The sequence below is a fragment of the Rhinolophus hipposideros genome (genome assembly GCF_964194185.1).
Source record: "Rhinolophus hipposideros genome assembly, chromosome: 13".
In the NCBI taxonomy this organism is placed as follows: domain Eukaryota; kingdom Metazoa; phylum Chordata; class Mammalia; order Chiroptera; family Rhinolophidae; genus Rhinolophus; species Rhinolophus hipposideros.
In genome coordinates, this window is record NC_138059.1 from 64,550,380 (window position 1) to 64,573,199 (window position 22,820).

The window sequence follows — 22,820 nt, forward strand, 5'->3', positions numbered from 1 at the left end:
TGCTACGTCATGAAGCTGAACGTTTCCAAATCTGACCAGGTACATAGGACACCGCTCTGTCTCCCAGCCCCGCAGAAGACCGCCTAAGCAATGCCCCTCAAACAGGACGTTCCTGCCTCCCTGTGCAGTCTCGGGGTGGGGGTGGGCCCCCCTCTCCCACAGCAGCTGCCTCCCTGCTCCTTGCACAATGCTTATCTTAGGGCAGCTCACCTCCCAGAGCACACCTCTCAGCCCTGGTTTCCTCTCTCACACCCTGTCCCCTGCCCCCACCCCCATCCCGTTATCAGCAGCTGTCACCCAAGGGCTCAAGAAGCACTCAAAAAATCAGGTAACAGCATTGATCCCAATAGAGGAGGACAATTATTGGCTCCTGCTTGCTGAATTCCTTTTGGTAAGAAAATAAAAGGACATATAATAAGAGAATCAGTGTGTTCACGTTGGTCATCATTGGCAGAATCAAAACAACGTTTAAAGACGCAAAGAACAAGAGCAATAGAGGATGAGTTCTAAAGGAGCTGAACAATTGGCCTAACAAGATTCTGAGGAAATGGAAGATAACTGTTACTCAAGGTGCTCAGTAACTGCTTAGCCGCCCGTCCCCTGCCCCCCAAAAGGCAGCCCCAAAAGTCTACGTCAGCATTTAAAAACCCTTCCTAGAGCTCCAATTCTATGTGATTTCCCCCTTCCCTTTTCCCTCCAGGCTTCTAAAACCACTTTCTCGGTATTTTACTTTCTATAGTGGCTTTTCTTCCTTTCCATGCTGGAAAAATCAGAGGGAAGGGCAGGTTAGTAGAAGGTGAAAGGCGTGAGGAAGACTCTGGTGAGCAACAGGCTAATGAAGAGCAAGGACAAAGAGGAAAGTGGGCTAAGAAAGCGCCACGGAGACTGACCACCGTATCACTGCCGTATCACTGCCGCACCGCGTCAACCGGCCCAGCTGCTGCCCTGGGGACATCTGGGATGCTGTCTCACTAGTTACTTCTTATGGCCTCAGCCCTGATCCAGGGAGGCCGAGAAGCTGATTTTTTTGGGAGTCCTGTGAAACACTGTAGCAGCTGAGCGACTCTGAATCAATTGCACATTCTGTTCCAGAAGTTACAAAGGAGGGGACATATCTGCAAGTTAAAGCCTGAGCTTCCTGCTGATGGGAGCAATGTAACCAAGTCCCAAGGTCCTGTGCTGTCCTCACAGTTTGGGGCTGATAATAAGTATAATCTGTATTTAGTTACTATGCATTTAGCATTGACCAAGACATTCACAGATGTAACCTAGTCATCAAAACCAGACTCTGAGGGGCAGCAGAGCAGAGAAGCTAAGGCCAGTATCCTGTCCAAACCCCACCTGGTTAGTTGCGGGACCTTAAGCAGTTGCTTCTGTGCCTTAACCCTTTCACTGCGTTGATTTCAAGTTTGTTCTCCAAAAGGTGTCAAAAATCCACAGAAAATAATGACAGTATTTACATTTTAGGTACATACAGTTAAGGTGCTACATTTTATTAAAATAAATGATTCCTTTAAAGTATAAAAATGTCCTACTGTTATTCATTCTTGAAAAACACAAAACTATAGAAAAATGTCTGTCTGCTTTCCTAAACTTCCTTTCTGGAACACTGAGCTCGTGGGGTAAAGTCGAACGCCGCAGCGGAAGTGTTAATTACCTCTCCTGTAAAATGGGGATCATTACTAGCATCTCAGCACAGGGCCAGGGAGCGGATTCACAAATGGCAGGACTGGGATTTATAAACAGGCTCCCACACGCTGGCTCTGAACTGAAATGTCACGGCAGAGGTCTCTCAGCACATGAGCCATTCCTCCTCTGACCACGTTGTCGCAGGTCAGGTGGGGAAGCAGCAAGACCTGGGCTGCAACTGCTTTCCTGCTTGACTCTTTCCCCCTCCCTCATCTAAACGTCACTTACTCATTCCAAGACTGTCTATCTGCTGTTGTGAAGTCAGGCTCAGTGCTGGGCGGAGCCTGAGGGAGGGGTGTCACTCTCAGCAAGGTGAGGGGGAGCTAAATGTGCATATAGGAAACACTTGCAAGTGAAACAGGTGAAGGTCTGATACAACCGATATGCAGTCCGCTGTACTGTGACATCTGAGAAAGAAGAACTTTGCTGGGATGGGGGAGGCACTGAGCTGGGCCCTGAGGAAAGGGGAATAATGAGGGGAGGGGAGCCAGGCCGTTGCAGGGGATACAAGAGGACAGGGGGGGAAGCAACAACCTGAACACCACAACCCTTCTCACACAATCCCTTACATTCATTTTCAGGATTTCTCTGGGAACCACAATTCCCATGGTTTCAATCATGAGCATGTAAGAAAAAACATTACTCATCAAATCTAAGAAAGCTTTCAACAACAGCAAAAAATTCCAGGGAATTTTCATCCTGGAAGCAGCTGTCCATAAATCATAAGAATTTAAGCAAATTTTTATCATCAAAATATAACCCTCAGTATGTAACAAAATACCCTCTCTACTAGGTATAGGCGTGAAGTTTATTGATGAAAACGGCTTATTTCCCACCAAAAGTATGGCCATGTACATTAAAAAGTATAGCACGACCAGAAAGAGCAGAATGCTTTTCAACAGACAGTGAGTGTTTTACTTCAAGTTTACCTCAGTTTGGAATTTACCATTAGCATCTGCGCCCTCTGCCTTTAAATTCCCCCAAACAGACACTGATAATTGGAACTCTGCATGAAGGGGCAGCACTAATATATTTCAACAAAAGGGACGAGAAGGAGATCAGGAGTGAAGCAAGGAGCTGACGTTTACTGCTGTAAGTGCAGTAAACCCATCTGAACAAACTGTTTATATTTTACTTGAATCCACTCAAGTCAAGTGGATGGCTCACCCACCACTGTATCTGTAACCTTAAAACATCATTAATTTTCCTTTTGAAGTGCCAAGTTTTCCCTTTTATTTTATGGGATGGTACCTTAACATATTTCCTGAAAAACTAAAAATTGCAGTTTTATGAACATGCTCGATTCCGTATTTTTCTGTGTCTGCCCCACACCCCCCCCTTTCTGACCCATTTTCTTGGGCTGTGTATGCCCAGTACATGTTGCCAACCAACCTTTGAACCACCAAAGGGGAAAAAAAAAGGTGTGTGTGGGGGGGGGGGTCTGTAGTAATTGGCCAAGCCGAGGGCTGACGCGTGCACCTTGCCAACCTCCGCCGCCACGCTGGGGATGCCCCTTCTGAATCCCTGCCCATCAACCAAGGTGAAAACAAGACAGACTCTCAAGCAGAATAAAAAGGAAAGGGAGTGAATGTAGAGTTGGAGCAGGGAAAGGAGGAGGTGGGGAAGGTGGTGACAGGCAGCGGCGCTCCCGGGCCTCTCCACACAGCCAGAAGTAGATGTGATCCCCTGAATTTATGCCCTGCTCCTCAGTGGATGAGCCAAATAAATAACAGCGCACTTCCTTAATGAGCTGCTCAGAGAAGAACGGTGGAGCTCTAATCTAGATGACTGGCTGATATTAACGCCCTATGTGAGCCCAGCTGGCAGCGGGCGTTAGTATTTCACACCGGAACGTGTGCATGGGGGCTAGGTGAGTTAATTTTTTCCCCACTCAATCAAGTGACACAGATAAAAACCAGAGACAGATAGAATGATAGATTAGATAGACAGGTAGATAGATCTGTGACTTCCAGAGGGCACGTACGCACAGAAAAATAAAATAAACTGTATGGGTAGATGAGTTTTCATGCAGTTTTGTAGATCAAAGTGAAACACTACTTTCTGATGAAAAGGTAGAAGATAAAAATACTGAAGGGCAGCATTGAAGGTTTACAAATTTCATTTTGCAAGCATGCCTAGAACAACAGTTTCTTAAAATTTCTGCATGTTTTCAACATTCACATGAAATTAAAATTCTTGAGCGTTTCACTCTCATTCTGAAACCGTTGAATGTATATCAGAAAAACTGAAAATGACACAAGTAAACTCTTGGGCCGTAACTGATGGTAATTACAGTCATTGAGAACAGTTTCTACCAGATGTTGGGGGGTTGTGAAAGGACAAACTGGAAAAGCAGTTTCAATTTGTCCATTCTTGTTATCTATAACAAAACAATAGTGCTGCTTTCACTGTGACAGTACACCCTCCCTACGTTCTGATCTCCTTTAGTATAAACTGGATCATAAAGTTACAGCACATGAATAACAAGTTGTCTTCTTTTTTTTTAAGTAAGATACTCTGGGAGGAGTGAACGATGCAAGTTAAACTTAGCATAAGCACAGAAAGCAAAATAAAATGTTAAACCTCAACACAATTTAAAGAATGTACTCTTTCTGCATGAAATTCACCAATATAACTTATAAGGTAACGAAGCTGTTGCTCACAGTGTAGCCTCTTGCCATGAAAGCTAGTTAATCAGCCAGGATTCATGTACAATAACGTGCATTTTATCACTTATCAGTACTGGCCATCTTCCAAACAAGGCCTATAAAACTGTCAGATTTATCATACGCTCCACAAATTCAGTTAAAGAATAAATAAGAGTAATACTGTTGCTGAAATGCAAACACAGTGAGCGGTCAAACATCAGATCTCAATTGCTAGTTCCAAGAAATATTTTCACAAAGTTAGGCCCTCTCTGAAACTCCTTACTTTGTGATGCAATTTATAATGAAATGACATACAAAGAGCTGTTGAAACAACCTCTCTTATCAACACCTGCCAGAGGAGGAGCTGCCTGATAAATCATCTAGCTCTCGATATGAGACCAGAAAGGCTGCCACAGCTTCCAGGGCCTTCCAGGTTCTTCCTGCACTCTCTTTACAAGAAACAGGACATGACAGTGTGGTGTCATCTGGAGTGTGATTCTTTACAAGCTTCGTGAGAACTAAGAAACACTCGAGAAATAGAAAAAAAGGTGTGCATCAATCTTCACTTAAGACACTTCTCCATTTCTAGTCTATTAAACTCATTATGACAGGATCCTCTTTCAGGGCCGTCCATTGCTCACAAGCCCATTTCAACCGTTAAAAGCACATTCACTGGTTCTTTGTCACAAGTGGAAACATTTGCTCATTTCGAAACTCGAAACAGTTTCTCCCTCAAGGTACACTGTGTTGCAGGAGGGATCCCTTTATGTTACAAAAGCAAAATTTCTGGGCCAGACTCTGATAAGCATAAGAAAACACAGTTTCTAATGCTTCAATACACAATATGTGCTTTTAGAAGGCAGATTCCCGAGAAAGGTAGAAAACATAGAGTGGGCCACCTTGGAAGTCAGTAATGCGATACGCAGCAGACACGGAATTGACAGAGGATGGGAAATACCTCTGTCAACTGGACAGAATTACCCCAAACAAACATTATTTTGGCAAGACCCCAACTTCTGGCAAGAGTTAAACATAATTCTCTGCAGTAAATATGCAGATCATGCAAGATTATGTAGTTGATTTCTGTTTGAACCAAGAAGCTTCAGACGTGAAAATACAGCCTAAGTAGACCTGTGTGGATTTACTCCAGGCAGGGACGAGAACACGGAGAAAAATCAAACCTTTTCTTTGCACTGGCAAAACAAATGATGCACTCAACACAGTGATAGAAGATGTTATCCAATATTTCAAAAATAAACTTTAGCTAACAAAATGGTATATTATTTCCCCCAAAGTATTATTACTTTTTACTAGATCATAAGAACACTTCTAATTTCATCTTTACATCACGCTATATTGCTTCTTGCTTTTCATACAATAAAATCTTAATTTACTCCTCATACTACAGTATGTATTTACAGATTCAGACTCATAAAATTGCACATTAATTCATACAGTGATAGTAGTTAAAATGCAAAGTTTTAGGAGGCTCGCTTCATATAAATCCAGAATAAAAGGCATCTTGTTTGGAAACGAATTCTCAATTCAACTTTACAACTTTTGAGCAGCTTACTGTATTTTTGACCTTTTTTAAAAAATTAACTGCAATAAGCCAAACACAAAGTACTATTATTAGTTACGCTTTTTCAACAATAATACGCTGACAGTTTCAAGTTAGAGAGGGCATTATAGAAAAGAACGCAACCTCCAACTACTCAGAGCAAAACAGCCTCAGCACCTACCTTCTCTTAGGCTGTTTCTTACTCCCTGGAACAGTAGTAACAGCGTATAAGCAAATGTTTAAGCTAAAAATTCCTTCCTTTTCAATATGTGCTGCTCTTAGATTTACTTTTGTATAACGGCCTGAAAGTGGGATACTAGACAGTGACTAGAAGACATATTCCATTTTCTGACTGAAAGCCAATAATACTCATGAATTTTTTAGCTGAAACACACTTCAGGATGCCATTGGGAAGCCTGTAATAAACACATTAGGCTGCAAATGGGCGGCAGCAGCTCTTTAACACACGCTGCAATAACCAGATAAATGCTAAATTCATGTTCACTGGTTACACAAATATTTTGCTGTAACATTTCCATCATCCACATCTCTCTTAAAGAAGGAAAAAACCGTCCCTTAAAGTCTTATCTTAGCAACATGCAGTGCAGAATACCTAAGTAGCAGGGAGCTGTTCTAAACTATCATTACACGGCGGGGATGTCTAGTCTGACATCAGTGGCATAAGATGGTTCCTACTTGCTGGGTTCTCACAGGCCAAGTTCCTTAAGATAGCAGTCACCGGGCCGCTTCTATATCCAGCGACGTCAGCCAGTGCTCATATAGCCAGGAATAGCAAGGCTAGGTTTTAATAGGCCTCAAATGAGAAAACATCTAGGGAAGAAGCTGCATTCCTTGCATAATGTAAGCATTTCCCGCCCCGTGTACTGCGTCCTATTTAATATGCAGAAAACCGGTTTTCACTGACGGCCTAGTGTTTTGGAAAGAAGTCATCAAACTAAGAACCACAATGGAGTGCTTGTGTTTGAGTTTCATAACTGCTCCAGATTAAAATTCAATTATCTTCCTTTATTCTGAAACCCATTTTAGATTTATGAGATTAAAAAAACCTTTGTAATCTGTGAAATTTCCTAAATGGCAAAGGCAAGACAGTCGGACCTACGTAAAGAGTACTTTCATTATTCCAGTTGTCAAGTTTTTAAATAAATGAGAGTCCTCTCCCGTATAACACTGTTTACTTTTTCGCTAACATTTATTGAGTACTGTACTTATGAGTCAAGCACTTTGCACATATTTTCTTGCTTAAAATCCCACATTTTTGTTTTTATATGTCCTTTCTCCCCCCACCTCGTCCTCTGCCCTTACAGATTACCTAACCTCTCTAACCCGTTTCTATAAGTAATTTGCCCAAATCACAGATAATAAATAACAGGCCAGCAGTCAAATTCAGGTATAATTATAATAACTATATCAGTTATTGGGTGCTTGCCACCTAGCAGGCATTCTCTACGCATTTTACGTGTATGAACTCCTTTAGTTCCTGTAACGACCTACGATTATACCATTTTACAGATTAGGAAACTGAGGCACAGGAGAGAGAAAGTAACCTGACCAACGCCGCACAGGCAGGAAATACTAGAGCTCGTAAGAGAACCCAAACAGTTCCTCAATTCTTAACCATTGCAATGTGAGTGCTGAGGTTCCTATACTTTTCTTATTATTTAAATATTGTTGCTATACAATATTATATTAGTTTCAGGTGTACAGTATAATGATATTTATATACCTTACCACGTGATCACCTGTCACTATGCAAACTTATCACAATACTATTGACTGTATGCCCCTTCAGAGGTTCCTACACTTTAATACTTTCTTTGAAGCGAGAAACTAAAGTTAGGCATATTATATGAAGCTGTATATTTTAATTTAATTTGATAAACAGTAGACATGCAATTTGAAAGTACTTTTCTTTTTGCTAAAAATGTAACAGTATCGATGTAAAATACAAAACACTGCTTTCTGTAAAAAAAAAAGTACATTCTTTCCAATCATTCATCTATTCAGTCAATAAATAATTAAAGCACCAGGCACTGTTGTAGGAGACAAACGTCCCTGTCTTCCTGAGCCTGACGTTCTAGTGTGGAAAGGAATCCATGCCTCAGCTCATGAGCAATTATTTCCCAAAGAGAAATGAAGTATTATTATTATGATGATTTTTTATGAAGTTATCGAAGTAACAAAACCAGCCAGGGAATTATCTCTGGTGCACCAAGAATGCTGAGTGTCATTCAAAACACTAACGGCCTCTTTTCCTATGGAATCAGAAGTAGTAATTTGTTAATTTAAGAAGTCAGTTATCAAGAGCAATTATAGAAAATGATATCTATTACTTTAATCATTTCATTTCAACTTGACACATAAAAATCTACATTTGACTTTCAGTCTCCACTGGAGTTTCACGCTGTCTTTCTTCTATAGATCTGATCTGTCATTAAGGCATTGTCTATGATTTCCAATTTTTGTTTATTTAAAATAGACCTAGAACTTACAGACACTTAGATTTCTTATAAGAGCTTATGAGGTATAAATTTTTATTATTTTTTTCCTCGGTCTTTTATAGATGTGTTGCATATACCTATCTGGCAGAAATTGTTGTCCATGTGATTGAGTTTTTCAAAGCATTCATCTTAGTTTTAATAGAAACGTATGTGTCTTTTCAATCTCGTACTCAATCAGTTATATAATATTTAATTAGATTATGAAATTACGGTAACAAGTACAACTGGCATAAACCAGTTTGGACAAGAAGCTAGCACTGGGTCGGCAGGCAGGACCACTGCTGGGGTAGACGTGTGGGGTGGGCTGCATGGCCCACCAGCCCGGTGGGGCCCTGGTGAATGGCAGCGTCAGTCCTGTGACTGACAGAGGGGAATGCAGACCACGTGGTTATTCCAGCCTATCAGTTCCAATGGAGGTTGATTAAGAAAATCAGAATTCACACAAAGCCAACCTGAAAGCAGAGGTCATTCAGCAAATACTGAGTATCTATTATGTGCCACGCTTGGTTCTAGGTGCTGAGGGATCCGGCAATGAACAAAACAGACCAAGTCTTTTGTCCATGACTCTGATATTCTAAAGAGGAAGGGGGAGGGGAGAAAGAGTAAAACCAACAAACATTTATTGTATCAGACAGTGATGAGAACTATAGAGAAAAATAAGGTAGGGTCAGGACAGAGTTCAACGTAGGTGGGGTGAGGGGTGCTATTTTACACAGGTCATCAGCAAAGTTCTCTCTTGAAAGAGTGACATCTGGGCAGAGTCCTTTCTAACAGAACTCTTAAGACTCAGAATACATTAAAAAAAAAAAGAAGGAAGATTCATAATAGAATGTCTTTACTACACAACCATTACAATAAAATCCATGAGAAGTGGTACACTGTAGTGGCTAAGAGTACACCCTCTGGGGCAACTCCGGCTCGGAATCCCAGGAATCCCCGTGTTAGTTTTGTCAGTAAACAGCTTTGGACCTAAACTTTTTCATTCGTAAAACTGTAGGAATAATCATACATACCTTGTAAGTTTGCTCAGAGCGTGAAACGCAGAGGAACGGAACAAAGATTGGCACCTAATCGGGGCTTATTTAATAAATGTTAGATATTACTGAGGACCAAATTTCATAGCATATAAATGTTTATGAAATAATCTAAACTGATGGTGAATACAGTGGGAGAGAAAACATAATTTACAGAAAAAAATTGGAAGAAAATTCACCAAGGTATTATTCAAGCCATTCAATTGTTTTGATGGGCACTATGGGTGTAATTTAATTTTTGTGTTTTCCGAATTTCCTTCCATTAACACATCAGATTTTTATGAGTTTACAAAAAAGAAAGAAAGGAAAGAGGAAGGAGGGAGGAAGGCTTGGTCATTTGGACTCACGACTATATCCTCTTCTCCTTAACTTTATGAACTTTCTCATGTTTTTCTCTCCTACTGATGTGACTCTTTTAAAGCAAGAAAAATACCCAAACCACAAATACACGTTCCAGCAAAGGTTACTAAAATTGCTCTTCTTCTTTAGAAAAACTTTATCTTTCAAGGTCAGCTGAAAGGCATCTCCTTTATGAAGGCTCCCTAGATTCCACTAAGAGGAAGTACAAGTTCCCTTCTGCTTGTTCCCCAGGCGTGGTACGTAAATTAAAACGACACTTCTTTGTCCTGCATCACTACTTGCCTCTGCAGGAGAGGGTCCGGGCAGTCCCTTGGCACCGGCTGCCCTCATGAGCCAGCCCGGGACGGCCCCAGCAGACCCCCACCGCTGCCTCTCATCCCTGTTTCTGGGTACCAACGGTGAGATTTCAGGCACTCACTTTTTCCTCCCTTTCCTCATTTACATTCATTTAATTCCAAACTTTCTTAAGAGTTCTTATGTCTCCGATCAAACAGGAAAACAAGGTAGGGGTGTAACTTTTAAGCGTGTTTCAGGAACAAAGCGTAGGACCCAAATTAAATGCTTGTTAGAGAAGAAATAAGGTACACAGTTCTAGTCACCCTTTGGCAGTTTAAATTGTTTCCTTACAAGGGGAAAACCTGTACAAGAAGTCTTTTTCTGAAATACTCTTTTGTATGCTCTTTCTCTGTTCTCCACCAGTCTTTTACATCAGCGGAAAATGAGCAAGGAGGAAGAATTTGGTTTGGTGGAAGGACCTCTGATTAATTTTTTCAACATACAAATTCCTACAAACTTTTTTTTGGTTAGATTGTTACAGTACTTCAAATAGTATTTGCTATGAGGCAATGATTGCCATTAAAAATAGAAAAAGGCAGCTTTGGATTAATAGAGGGCCCTCCTCCTCCAAAAGAACAAAACAAAAAAAAACCTTCAAATTTGATCTTATGAAAATAAGCCAAATTAAGCATTTTTATTTGCAAATAACATACCATTTCGTTTTTTCTCAAATGTTGGATTTTGGTAATCATCAAAACCACCCCTACTGTAGCTCATGAGATTTATATTTCAGCTGAAGTTTCAAACTTGGGACATACAAACAGCTTTCAGTAGAAGTACAATCTCATTGTTATTACTGCGATCGTACGATGGAGCCCAGTTCTCTGGCCTCAGGATCAGAGGCCAGGGAGCCCTCCAGTTTAGATGAACTTTGTGCAGAGCAGAGTTGTCTTGGAGACCTGTAAATGGAGGGTTTTCTTCCCTTTTTATAACTCCAAATGGAGAGTTACTGCATTTTGTGGAACTAAAAGTATAACTGGACGTAAGAATGCTGGCTTCTAATGAGCCCTTGGGTGATTAATACGAACTTAAACCCAGAGGAACTTAAATGCATTACAAATAATGTAATGGACTAAATAAGGCTGGTCTAGAACAGGCACTGAGAAGAGGAAACCAAACTCCTAGTGTAGAATGTGCTGTTCTCCCTCTTTTTTAAAAAACTAGTCCTAAAACCTGTTTGTACTAAGAGCGTAAATAGTAATTGTTTTGTAAAAACTACACCCATGGGTAAAGATCTGGAAGGCTGCTGCACGTTATTGAACTATAACAGGCAAGTAATAAGCATGAAATGAAACTTAAAAGAAATGAAGATAATTGCCTGACACCTCAGAGACAGCTAACTACTATATTATATTCCTTTTGTCTGGTAATAACTCAAAAGGATACAAATTCATTAAGCTGAAATTTGAACCCTGGTTCTAGTAGGGCCAGATGGATGTGCAGAAAACTAAGCTAGCTCCTGGAGATGTCACAACACGTAGGTATATGTGCTCGTAACACAGGCATATGAGTTCTTTAGTTTGGTGTTTTGTTTTAGGCCAATGTCTCTAAACCTAGAGTAATGACTGTTCCTTAGGGCGAAAGCACATTTCAGCTCTGGACAATTACGTTTCTCAAGGCTAAGTTTCTAAGGAATACAGGTCTCTTTTTGGTATTAAAAATACAACCCAAATTATAAAGTTTTAATTTAAAAATTGATTTACGTGTCTTTCCTTCTGATGTTTAATAGCACTGATAACTCCCGAGTAGCTGCCCAGTGGCCACTGCGATACAATCACTAAGAAACAGAACTTAACCTCAAGAAATCAAAGATTTAGGAAGAAGGAACAAGTATGGAATTAACCAACACAGAATACTGCAACCATGGAAAACACAAAGTGCTTGGGAGGGGGAGTACTATTATTGTGGGGAGCCTGGGCAGAGGTCATATGAACGCAGGAGATGCATTAGAATGGGCACAATTCTTCAAAATGAAGCTGGGGTGGTGATAAAGAATGGATCCCACCTGCAAGAGCACCCAAAGGGTACAGTTGCTAAAGAGAAAGGCTGGGCTGGAGCTGCAGGGTAAGGCTGCATGGACATGGGGCTGCCACCATGGAGGCTGGGTCGTGCCCTCCTCCCCAACCTCTTTTCCTCCAGGTGGCTGTCAGGCCTGGGTATGGTGCTGGCTGCACCCGACCTCACCCAGGGCAGCGGCAGCACTGTGGTTCTCCGGGCGCCCTCTAGGAACTGCTAGAAAGACACACTCTAGCTCGAGCCTGGCCTGACTGAATGAGGAACTCTGGAGTTTGAGGAACTGTGGGGGCAGCATAAGTCCTTTCTGGGATCTGATGCCTGCTGAGGTTTACAAACCCCTGCCCTAAAATTTAGACAGAAATTTTCTTGCCTCATCAAGGACCTGAAATCTGACTACCTCATAGTAATTATCTTCTTCTCTGAGGGAGAAGGAAAGGGAGAGGTAAGGCAGAATACATTTTATTCACTGAATTCATTTATTCACCGGATAAGAACTTACTTTGGAGAGTCAGAATATAGAAAACCTTAAATGCTAGAATGACTGGTAGTTCCTAGTGATTTAATCAACCCTGGGCACAAAGCAAAGTTTTGAGCCAGAGGTGGTAAAATCAGTTAGGCTAGAGAGATCAGCATGGTGGTGGTATACACAGCATGTCACCTTTGGCAGTGTGGGGAGGACGGGCGGAAGACTAGCTAATAGGATATTATTGCAAAAGACCGCATCTTGTATGACTGCATTTATATGAAACATCCAGAATAAGCAAATCCATGGAAACAGAAAGCAGATGAGTGGTTGCCAGGGGCTAAGGGGAAAGGGAAAGGGGGAGTGAATGCTAACGAGTGCAGTTTCTTTATGGGGTGATAAGAATGTTCTGGAACCAGTGTGGTGATGGCTGCACAACCTGTGAGTAAACTAAAATCCACCGAAATGTGCACTTTATAAGTGTGAATTTCACGTAAATTATATCTCAATAAACTGTTATTAAAAATAAACAACAACAACAACAACAGAAAACAACAAGCCCCACAACCCTCCTCAGCCTGATGCTGATAATCTGAAAATATGTGGAAACATACACGGACGGCTTGCAAGTATTTAGAAAACACACTGGCGATTATTATGAGCAAGAATGACTTCTCAAACAACAATTCATCCCAAATGAATTTTCCTTACTCGTTTTGCTAAAAGATTAGAGTAAGAATTTTATTTTTCTAAGTTTTATTTTTGCTTAATCAATGTAATACATGATCGTCGTAGAAAACTCAGAAAAGACAAAATGCTACAGGAAAAAAATTACATGTTTCTACTACCCAGAGAATCACCATTAACTGTAAAAAACGTTTGCTCAGTATTCTAAATACACTGTATGTATATATACAATTAAGCACAAACCATATACAGTCAGTCACGTGCTGCTTAACGACGGGGACACGTTCTGAGACACGCGTCGTCAGGCGACGTCACCCTGGTGCGAACATCACAGAGCCCACTCACAGCCCTGGACGGTCCAGCCCCCTGCGCACCCGGGCTGTGTGCTGCAGCCACTGCTCCTGGGCCACCAGCCTGCACAGCACGTCGCTGTGCAAAACAACACGAGATGAAATCAAGCCCAAGAGAAAACGACACAATCAGGAGAGAGGTAAACACGACAAGTGTGAGGCTGCTGCTGGCGAAACACGGCACTTTCATAGCAAACTACTTCTGTGTAAGTAGAAAGAGTACAGTCTAAATAATGATCAAAGTATAGTGTAGTAAATACATAAACCAGCCCCAGTATCGTTATCAAGTATTATGTGCTGTACATAATTGCATGTTACACAGCGCAGGTTTGGTGACACCAGCATCGCCACAAACAGGTGACTAATGCATTTTGTTATGACGCTCTGATGTCACTAGGGGACAGGAAGTTTTCAGCTCTATTCTAATCTCATGGGACCATGGTCGGATATACACAGTCTGCTGTTGACTGAAACGTTGTCATTTGGTGCATGACTATAAACAATTTTATAGATGCTTTTCTTCTTAATTGTTACACACTAAAATTTCCCCATGATATTAAATGTCTTTATCAACGTAATTTTTAATGTTTCTATAATATTCCATCACATGAAGATACCATAATGTATTTAACCATTTTTTCTACAATCATTTAAATTGCTTCCATTTTATACTACTCTAAATAACACTGTGATGAATAACTTGTATATAAATACTGATCCACCTATCTGATTATTAATAATAATTAATAGTCTCAATACAGTAGTCTCTGAAATGTAATTACTAAATCAAAGGTAATTACATGTGACCCTAATTTAAGTCTATTTATGTATAGTGTCAAAATATTTCCCAAAAAAAGGCTGTATTAATTTACAATCATCTCAGCAGGGTATGTGAGTTCTCATCTCATCAGAATTCACAATAGTAACAGGTACTATGATTTTAAAAACACTTTGCCAATCTGAAGATTATGGCATGACATCATTTTACAATTCAAACGTATAACTAATAATTGAATATGTTTATAAGCACTTCATTTTTACTTAGACAAAGCATGCCGAGTCAGGGACATAGTAGCTTAGATACAGTATGTTCAAGTCAGCTAGTTGGTTGACATAATGTTATCGTGGAGATGGAAGCAAAATGTAGGTTCCACTGGAGGTTCCCAAATTGGCTACTAATGAGTCACCTGAAGAATTTTTAAAAATATGGATTTCCTGGTTCCACCCCAGACCAACTAAATCGAAATCCCTTGCAGGACGACCCCAGTGCCGAGCTGACGCCTGCCCAGCTCTGACCGGGAAGGAAGAGCGGGCTTAGAACCACTGGGCTGGACGACAGTGGGAATCAGTCAGGGCTGGTGGAGTAACATTCTTGGTGTTAATTAACTGATTACTATCAACAAAGAGAAGTTCTTGAGTCTATTGTTTTAAGTAAGACACTTCAGAAAACCATCTGTTTTGTCAGACACGCAGATGACACAAGGCACAGCCATCATGTGATAACAAGGTTAATTTTTTGAAAATCTTAGTATTAGCAGTCCAGCATAAGGGGTCCAACCAAACCAGCACGATGGCATTACTTACTCAATATCTTTGTATGATTACAACAATGTGAACATTTACAAAAACATATTTACAAAAAGAAAAGGAAAAACCCTCACAACCTTTGTGCATCTGAATCTGAGCAGTGCACTCACTATTCAGACTGGGGCAAAGGTGAAACTTCCCTCACATTTCGTCACCCCTTCGCCCCATCACTCTTATTCTGTCTTCGCTTCTCCCCTAATACAACCTATACCAAGTCTCCTCCACCTGCACCTCTCCCTGGCCTGCTGAAGTCCTTACTCCGCAGTAACAAACTCCCCCCATACTTAGGCTGGTAACAGAAAGATGCGCTTTCGGGCTCTGCAGACAGGCGCCCCTTACGGGCCATTCCGTAGAAGCGGCTGTCCTCTCTTGTCCTTACACAGCGACAAGCGCGAGGGGAGTCCCACTGCGTTCCTCAGAGCGGCTACTGGCTCTAGTCCAGGGTGGCTTTGTATAAAAAAATCTCAGGTCCTTTGATGCCACAGAACACCCTCTTGGCGTGGTCCAGTCTGAAATTTACCAACATGCCACTTAATCCTCCACATTTACTAAAAATGTTGGCGTTCGATTAGTTCTTCCTTTCTAGCCCAAATCTGGTCATCATCCTGCATGATTTCAAAGTCTGTGTGGATGAGCTAATATCCATCCCCACAGGATGGATATTAGCCTTCTTCCTCAATAACTGGTCTCCGGTGTATAAGGAACTGAAGTGTCATGCCCCCTTCACTCATCTCATTTCCTTCCCCGCCTAGCTAGGCCCTCCACCAGCCCCGGGGCACCCATATCTCCCTTTCACGAATCTCCTCGTACAGAATTCATTCTGTAAAAGTTAATCCTAAGATTTCTCCACGCTTGTAAGTGGGAGGCTGAGGACTGATGGAGAAAATCATACAGTTAAGGGATAGAATGGGCCCCACAGACATTCAAGGTTTCTAAACTTGCCCTAACCCATAGTCCCGCCTGCCAATCCATTTCCTTGCTTTCAGGACAGCCCTACAACTTGTATTTACCCCAACAATTATTTCCAGCTCTTACCACTTCAGTAAATGGCTCTTCAGTAAATGGCTCTTTATTTTACCCAACTCCCTTTCCTGCTCTTACTTACAAACATGTCCACTGCTATGTCCAGCAGCAGTCCTGGAGTCTGAGAGGAATCGCTGCTCTTGTATACACTACCCATTCCAACCCCATGTCCTATTTCCCTCCTCACCTCTGTGAGGCTTGCTACAAAGCTTCTCTTTATCAAATTTTCAACCTTCTCCTCTCTGCTTTAACCTACAGGCATTCTCAGGTCATTTCCATCCTTTAAAAAAAATGCCCCTTGAGTCTGCATCCTTCTCTAGTAACTATCTAATTTCACATCTTTCCTTCACATCCGAACCTGTCCAAAGACTACAACTCTTCCCCAAACCACTTGGGGGCCATAGAATGTAGAATTCAGATAGATAGATATATTTTAATTTTAGAAAGAGAATATGTGGCATATACCATATTTCATAACATCCCCACAGGGGCCTGTAGAAACATTCTGTAATCGAATTCAATATTATTTGTGCAGTGAAATGTATGAATATTCACGTAAGTGGGACAAATGAAGATTATAAATCATCTCACATCCATTCAGGTCAGGTTTTACTGCCAAATGAGTTATGAAAACCTTTCCATTTTCAGAGTTTGTTGAATTCTGAGATTCAAATAAGGCAATAGAGGCCTGTAGTTTATTCCTATTCCCTTGCACTCACTCCATGACCCCAAACAGTTATATTTCTTTCACCATCACTCCATTGAATTTGCCCTCTCTAGTCTTCCGTGGCATTCGGATGCCAAACGTGCAGAAGTTCTGTCACCGAGCCCTTCTGCTGTTTGTCACCTGTGATCATGTTTCCGGGCGATTCCTCCTTGAACGCTGCGATTCTGAGGTTCCATGACACAGCCTTCTTCCAGGCCCTCCTCTTAGGCTGCCTAATTATTCTTTCCCCATCTCTCTTACTGATATGCCTCCTTGGAGTTTTCCCAGCCTCCATCTCTATTTCAAAATTATGTTCTTAGCAGGGATTCTTGGTCCAATACCCACCTCGGTTGTCATCTTTTTAAAATTTATTTTCACCAGCTTTATTGAGGCGTAATTCACAAGCCATAAAATTCACCCTTTTAACCTATACATGTCAGTGGTTTTAGTCTAATCACAGAAATGTGCAACCACCACCACATCTAATTCCACAACATTTCATCACCCCAAAGGAAACCCCATCCATACCCATTATGCAATTACCCCCATGCCCTGGCAACCAACTACCACTCTCAGTTTCTAGATATTTGCCTAATCTAGACATTTCACATAAATGGACTCATATAATATGCAGCCATTTGTGTCTCACTTGTTTCAAGTAGAACGATGTTTTCAAGGTTCAGCAATATTGTAGCACATGTCAGTGTCTCATTCCTCTTTATGGCCAAACATTCCAATGTGTGGGTATACGACATTTTATTTATCTACTCACCAGTTGAGGAACATTTGGACTGTTACTACTTTTGGTCATTAGGGATAATGCTGCTATGAACATCTGTGTGCAGGTTTTTGCACAGATATATGCTTTCAATTCTCTTGGATATATATCTAGGAATGGAATTGGTGAGTCATATGCTAACTCTATGCTTTAACTTTTGACGAACCGCCAAACTGCTTTCCAAAGCGGATAAACCATTTTGTTTTCCCACTAACCATGTCCAAGAGTTCCAACTTTTCCATATCCTCGTCAACACTTGTTATTTTCCTTTCAATTTTTAAAATTCTAACCATTCTAATGGGTATGAAATGTTTTGGTTTGGTCTGTATGTCCCTAATAATGAAATGATGTTGGGCATCTTTCCCTGTGCTTATTTGGCCACTGCACATCTTCTGTGAAGAAATGTCTGTTTGAGTCTTCGTCTAGTTTAAAATTATGTTCCGCAGTGATCCTTAGCACCACCTTGCAGTGATGAACTGCTCTGAGAATCTGATCAAAGACAAAGAGTGAAACACCCTGTATACAAAATACAGTCATACAGTTCTTACACGTCCCTACCTCACTAAAGCCATCACTTAGGGACCTTCCAGATGAAGCACCCTCGTTCTACGCTACACCACAGGTTCTCAACTATGGCTGCATATTTAAAAACCTGGGGAGTTTTTAAAACTACAACATTACCAGTATATGCTAAAAAGAACTGAGCAGGGACTTACAGATACTTACATATTCACAGCTGCTGCATTCAGCCTAACATAAACTTTATCACAGATATGTACATATAGTGAAAAAACAAAGTAAATATAGGGTTCAGTACTACCTGTAGTTTCAGTTATCCCCTGGGGATCTTGGAACATATCCCTCAACTGCACGTACGGTACTACAACATGAATGAACCTTTAAAACATTACGTTAAGTGAGAGAAGTCAGACACAAAAGGCCACATACTGTGATTCCACTTATATGAGGTACCTTGACTAGTCAACTTTATAGAGACATGAAGTAGAATAGAGGTGACCTGGGGCTGGGGAGAAGAAGAAACGGGAGTTATTACATAATGGGACAGAGTTTCTGTTTGAAATGACTAAAAAACTTCTGTAAACGTACATTATGAACGCACTTAATGTTATAAAACTATACGCTTCAAAAATAGTTGAAATGGTAAATTTTGTTCTGTGTATTTTAGCACACATTTTAAAACCAGCACAGATGACCAGGACACCAGAGATTTGAGGTGTGGGCTGACCATCGGGATGTTGCTTAGACGCTCTCTGGGTAATTCCAATGTCCAAATCGGGTGAAGAACTGCTGCTTTACACACTTCCTGGCCCTACCACCCACTTCCATGGCTTCCCAAATCTTTCTTTCCAGCCTTCACCTCTCAGAGGTTCCACCTCAGCAGCCAGCTAGGGGTCAACTCACGAAATTACGCTCATCCACTCCTTCCCTCACCCCGAAACTGACCCACCTGGAAGAGCACCCGTCCACGGAACAGCACCCCTACACATCTGTACTCTCCCCATCACAGCATCAATGACGTGACGAGGCCTCTTAAATATTCTCAAGCCTCCCCTCGCGACCCTACGACAATCACCACTGCTTCTGGTCGAGGCCATCGTCTCCTACCTGGATAATCTACCACGAGTTTCCTCACTTGCAGATAATCTCCCTGCTTGCAATCTTTCGTCGACTCCGCTCCCTCCCAGAGCAAGGCCACGCTGCCTCACGTGTCGCGTAAGCTGCCCTCCGGTCTCGCCCTTGCCCACTCCTCTAGGCTCATCTCCCGCCCTGTTCCGTCTGCCCTGTAACATAAGCCCGACGTGGTCCCTCCCCTACAGCGTACTACTTCTCACCTCTTTTCTTGTGCTTGTTACACATGGAACAAACCACATGTCTTGCCCTTTTGACTAACTCCCACTCATCTTTTAAGACTTAGCTCAGATGACCCTGTCCCCCAAATTAAATTCCCTTCCTCTGTCTTTTAATAGCCTGTATATAACTCTACGATTAACCATATATATCATAATTGTTTGTCTTTTTCCCTACCAAATGCTAAGCTCCTTGAGGAGCAGAAACTGTTTCATCTTTTTATCCTAGATCCTTATATCAGAATGCCTGAAATGTAAACAATTAATATTCACTGAATAAATTTCTTTACAAACTGCTAGAATTTGAAGCAATGTTACCAAAATAGGCAACCACTGAATATTTACTATGCTATACCTGCATTATTGTATTTGATTTTCACAAAAACCTTTGAAGTTATTGTTATTATCATTCCCTGAAGTACTGAAAAATCAATTAATGTGTCCAAGGTCAAACAAACCAATAGGTGAAAGAAGTTAGATCTCTGGAGCCTGTGCTTTCTCTCCGGCATACTTCATTTTTTATTTGATGAATATACAGGTCTTCTTATCTGTGCATATCTCATCTCCTCCAGTACATATGTATTTCCGTCCAGTTTTGTTCTCTGTGATTTCTTATAACTTGTAACCTTAACATAGTTTTGTATCCTTTAAAAGTTACTATGTAGTATTCGTAACCAGCATAACTACCCACAAAGACAAAGGTAGAATCTGGCAATGAAATTGAAAAAAACAAAGCGAAACTATTTTAAGTTCTAAACAGTAGAAATCGAGACCATGGTCACTTAGGTGATAATAACCGAAATTTTAGTTTGATTGCCAGTTTACATTGAATCGACCAAATGACTTGATGCTAAGAATAAAATGTACTCTTAGATTGCAAGAAGAGAAGCAAAATTAAAAATCTGCAATTCAGATGGAAACGTGGGATTCCATGATGCTCCAGAAGACAGAAGTAACAGGTGCATGGAGAAGTTAGACAATGAACTAAAAACTTATTTAAATGAGCATGGATATGAGAGAGAGAGAGCGCGCGGGCGGTTAAACTACTGGGGAGATGAAATATACACAGCTGAGAAGCACACTAAATGGGCTGAAGACATATCTCAGAAAAGGGATGGATGTCTTAGGCGTTTGGTATTATACGTGATGGGCACTACACTAGATACCGCCTTGTTTAATTCTCAGAGCTCCACAGAACAGACACTGTCCCCGACTCTACAGACAAAAAACAGATCCAAATTAAGTTAACTGACTTGTCCAAAGTCTCAAAGCTGGTAAGTCATGGCTGACAATCCCATGCTGTCTCCACGAGTCTTCATTCTCTCTAATGAAAGTCATTCAACAACCCACTTCAACACACGTAACAGGAGACATGTCAATGATGGTATAAGGAAACGGCAAACTTGATTAGAAAACCTGAACACATCGACGACGTTGTGGAATGTCCATCCTTGGGGAGCTCCAGCTATTACGTAAGAGAGCTAGCTGACACCGGAAGGGCCAGACATGAGCACATTACCACGTGCAGCTAACTGGTGACCTTCCCACGTGCCCTGAACGTTCAACAGAGGAACCGAAAGCTGATGAATTTAGTGCCATGATATTAACAAATCAGATATTTTGTTCTTTCCTCTCAGCATCACAAGGAAGCACACACTTTCCCTTTGCCTGAGTTTCCTTTTGAGTTTCAGTCACTGTGGTATGTTTATTTGTGCTTCTTTTAGTTTCCAGTCCTCACACTGGTCCCCCGACCTCCAGGTATGACTGTAACCACAGTGAATACAGTGCATTACTTGCCCGAATCACAAAATTATACTAAACTGAGGAGATTGAGACCTTTAGGACTGGACCAGGCCCCCATAAGCTCAACTGTGCCCCCACTGATCTCCATGCCTACCCTCTGTATCAGTGAAACGTGTGTGTGTGTGTGTGTGTGGTAATAATCGGGTTGATTTCTCTTACTGTGGTGTATTCTGCTCACAATACCCCCTGTACAAGAAACAACTTCCCGCTGCATCTGTTACTGTGTCTCTTCCTCTACTTAATCCTAGGTGCCCTGACAACATTTCCAACCAAGTACATTAGAGAATTATGTTCCAGAATCTAATTCCAATTGTCTTAAGGTTACTTGGAAGCTGAAATAATCTGGACGCGATGGGAGAACAAACCAAAGAGGCCAGAAGAGGCCTGTGAAATAGGTCATATAGGAACTCTATGTCAACTCTGGCAGAGGTAGACAGTATCTATAATTCAACAATGGTTAACTCTGATCAACATAGGAAGACCAAACTCTACACACAACCAAGCAGAAAAGGCATGGAATTTATACCAGTCTTCTCATGTCAGATGTGAGGAAACACAAGCGGCAGAGTCCCACACATCTTCTCGATCAATGTCTGAGTACCGGGCTCTCCTGCACTCGGTTCTGAACGGAACACGCCACGCCCACAGACCTTCCCAAGGACCCGCAAGGGGCTGTTACGAGGCAGCTTTCACCCAGCTCCTCACACAGAAGACACCACAGCGCTCCCACGAGGCACTGCATGAGCACTAGATGCAGGTATGCAATCTTCAGGCTGCCCAGGGGTCCACTCGAGTGGCCTGGCCCAAAAGTCCTACCCAGACAAAGACAATGTGATGGGTGGAGTCCAACAGATTGTCAGTCTACGAAACATTTAAGGCAGAACTGCTCTGTGGCCAAAGACAGAAGCTAAAAAGAGATACACAGTAAGAAATTAAACGATAATACAGGTACAAGGAGCAACGGATTGGCCCAAGTTATGAAGCTGAGAAACAGATGTGTTAAGAGGGAAAAGGCTGAATAGCTGGTGGGACAGCAGCAGCTGAAGCAGATAGAGAACCTCTGTCACACACAGTGGTTCTGAACCTCACCGTAAATCACATCACATGCTCAATTCTTCCAGATTTCAATAGTTGGGACTATCAAACAGATATGGAAGCTTCTGAAGTGGGGGAGTTGTGGCCCAAGAGCTGTAACTCGACCCTTTCCCACCAAGTCAGAAGCCCTACCGAGAACAGCAGGCCAGTTTAACTGCACCCCTAACTGGGCCCGGGCGTCAGTAGAGCCTGCCTCCTCTCTTGCTTTTGCTTTCACCATTTACCAGTTGTGCGACCTCAGGAAAGGTACTTAAACTTTCTGGGCCTCAGTTTCCATGTCTGTAATATTCCTAATTA

The 22,820-nt window shown here is 41.6% G+C and overlaps 1 protein-coding gene across 7 annotated transcripts in view; it reads right to left on the reverse strand.

Annotated features, from left to right (window-relative positions):
* Positions 1-22,820, reverse strand: part of NCOA2 (nuclear receptor coactivator 2) — a 256,262-nt gene that overhangs the window by 92,461 nt on the left and 140,981 nt on the right. The gene's annotated exons all lie outside the window — the stretch shown is intronic.